This window comes from Etheostoma cragini, chromosome 22 (genome assembly GCF_013103735.1).
Source record: "Etheostoma cragini isolate CJK2018 chromosome 22, CSU_Ecrag_1.0, whole genome shotgun sequence".
Lineage (NCBI taxonomy): Eukaryota > Metazoa > Chordata > Actinopteri > Perciformes > Percidae > Etheostoma > Etheostoma cragini.
The window spans coordinates 12,202,246-12,205,017 of NC_048428.1; the positions used below are offsets into that span (position 1 = coordinate 12,202,246).

Consider the following 2,772-nt stretch of genomic DNA (forward strand, 5'->3'; position numbering starts at 1 on the left):
ATGACATCCAGGAAGACCAATAAATGCCCGTAAATAAGAACGCCTTGTGTCCGTGTCTGTTAACCGGAGGGAGCAACATTACCAGTCCCACTAACAATAGGTCTTCCTTTCATTAGGATATCTATGCCCTTTTGTATTTTTGGGAGTGTGTAAATTACAGGGATCACTGGATGTTCAACTTTAAGAAACTGAAAGACATTTTTGCAAAACCTGCCATTGTTGAAGTGATGTTCTAGTTGGGAATGCAGTAGTATTAGATCCTGTAATAGTAGGATCAGAGGATATTTCTAATAGAATATTAAATCAATTAATTGTCTTTTAATTTCATTTTCATAATCCACAACAATTTGCAAAACAACAGCTCCCCCCTTATCCGCAGGCCATACCACTATCCTCTTATCCTTACTCAAATCCATTACAGCTTCTCTTTCCTCTTTAAACAGATTATTGTACACTTCGTTCATATCATTCTCAACTAAACTGCAGTATGTGTCAAGAAAGAGAGGCGTTGCGGTGCTAGGGAGGAATGAATGTAGATCTTTTTTTTAAAAGACTATGGGCCAAGACACTAGGGACTACAGACCAGAATCAGTGAGCACAGAAGTACCACTAGAACAGGGGATAAGCGCAGCAGCGTCACCGCTCATTTTAAACTAGCAGGGCATAATGTCAGCGCCCAAAGATATATCGGAGTGGAGCGGGTCAACAAACCACCTAAATCATCATGGTAAAAAGGCCTCTCCTTTTTGGATTCATAGGTTAAATACAATGTCTCTCCATGGTCTTCATGAAGAATTTGATATAAATCCATTGTTGTAAAAAAAGAAATTGGAAGAAATTGTCTGTTTCTGCACTTACTAAATTGCAGTAGGTTTTATGAAGGTATGGGGTAATGTTCTTGACATTGTTCGGGGTAGGTTTGTATATATGGAACTATTTTTTTACACTGATTGTTATCCTTTCCTTTTTTTTCTTTTCCGTGGATAACAATGTTATGTAGTCCTTTGGGGATACTGATTTTATAAAAGCCCTCTTTTGAGATGTATAAGTTTGTTAAAAACCTATATGAAATTGTTCTCCAAATTGAGTCATGAGTGGGGCCCTTAGGTCTTTTAGACCTAATCATACTAATTTAAATTACATGCTGGGTCAGTCGATTGTAGGCCCACATATAACCCTTCATCAAATGTGTACACCATTTGCCTAAAGAATACCCAGCAGGGTTGAAAAGCTGCCTTTGTATTAAATATGGGAGTTTAAAGCAGCAGGACATAAAAAAAAAATTCACAAGCCATGTTTCCCCATTACAGTGGTGATGCAGTCATGTCATGCCCACTTTAGAGCCAAGCTTATCACTGTATCACCGCTATTTTATTGTTTTCGTAAAAAAAAAAAAAACGAACGTGGGCCTGCCAAAAGCATGTGATCGAGTGGAGGGTCCCGGATTCCCACTCCTCATTGCAGATCAATATTTCTCTTAATAGCAATGGAAAAAAGGAAGACATTTGGACTAAATACTGTACGTATATTAAGAATATAGTACTACAGGATTGACTGAGTGCATTTGAAAAGTTTATTCAGGAAAAGATTTTAAAAATATTGTTTATGGCGGGAACCATGGTGAATGTGGTGCTAAGAAAACGTTACCACAACAGCCCTAAAAGTGACAACATAAAATCAATAAAATAGACTAAAAAACAATATGCCCACACACAGTGTGAGAAGAGCTTGTGGAGTTCTATGGAAACATACTTGAAATGTTTGGCCTGTAACTTGACACAATGACACTAGACCATGTTGTAGATGATAGTGTATAGAAAGCAAGGACATTTTCAACAGCTTTGACTGGCAAACCACTTCAGACGGCAGCAATGAAAACCAAATGCAGCACTTCCGTTAAGTCATAAACCTGCCACTTTGCCCCTGAGAACACGATAAATTTAATTTAGTTAAGGATATATTTCCGTAAGCAGGCCAGTCAACTGCAGTGGTTGTTAGAAACTAGCCTGGCCCCACCCTCCTAATGTACTTCCGCTCAATTTTCATTTTCCTTTAGTACACTGTCTGGATTTGCGGTATATTCTTGGGTTTTCTCCAGTTAAATCTTAACCGGTCCACTCCGCGAACAGAGGGAGTGTCTGAGAACGATGACATCGAGGTTGTGCGCTAGCGTTAATGGCGGAGGAGAAAGATGCGACCGAAGCCATTAGGTCCTTTGTGGCAATGGTGCAGAATATCAATGAGTTAAAGCCAGAGCAAAAACATTTTTTACTGAGTTTTGTTGTTGGCCATGATGTTGTGGCCCTCCTGCCTACACGTTTTGTTAATAGTTTGATTTTTCAGCTCGCTCCATTAGTGGTTAAGGAGTTGGCTGAGGTGAACGCTAGCGATGCTAAGCCGACATCAAGACCAAACATTAGCAATTGGTTACGATAGATCCAAAGTGGCTCGGGGCAGAGCCAATAGTTTTAAACTTCAACAGAGTACCCGCCTTCAAGGAAGTAAACACTTATCAATGGAGAGTGGCCAGACTCTTTACAAGTGAAATATACGAGAGTCTGGTAAGACCAGGCTAGTTGGTGGTCACCTATTCTACTCACTGGTCATCAAATATTAAATAAAATAGTCATTAAGCTATGCAAGACTGTTGATACTTGTAGCAATTCAGTTAACTTCAACGTGAAGATATGTATTTATGTATATACAGTGGGTACGGAAAGTATTCAGACCCCTTTAAATTTTTCACTCTTTGTTTCATTGCAGCCATTTTCC

The 2,772-nt window shown here is 39.2% G+C and overlaps 1 protein-coding gene and 1 long non-coding RNA gene across 2 annotated transcripts in view; both read left to right on the forward strand.

Moving 5' to 3' along the window:
* Positions 1 to 2,109, forward strand: part of LOC117937661 — a 5,620-nt gene extending 3,511 nt beyond the window's left edge. Inside the window, exon 3 of the long non-coding RNA XR_004655205.1 lies at positions 2,099 to 2,109. This is a non-coding gene — a long non-coding RNA (uncharacterized LOC117937661). The remainder of the gene's footprint in view (positions 1 to 2,098) is intronic.
* stau2 (staufen double-stranded RNA binding protein 2) overlaps positions 1 to 2,772 on the forward strand; it is a 97,767-nt gene that overhangs the window by 14,567 nt on the left and 80,428 nt on the right. The window lies entirely within an intron of this gene.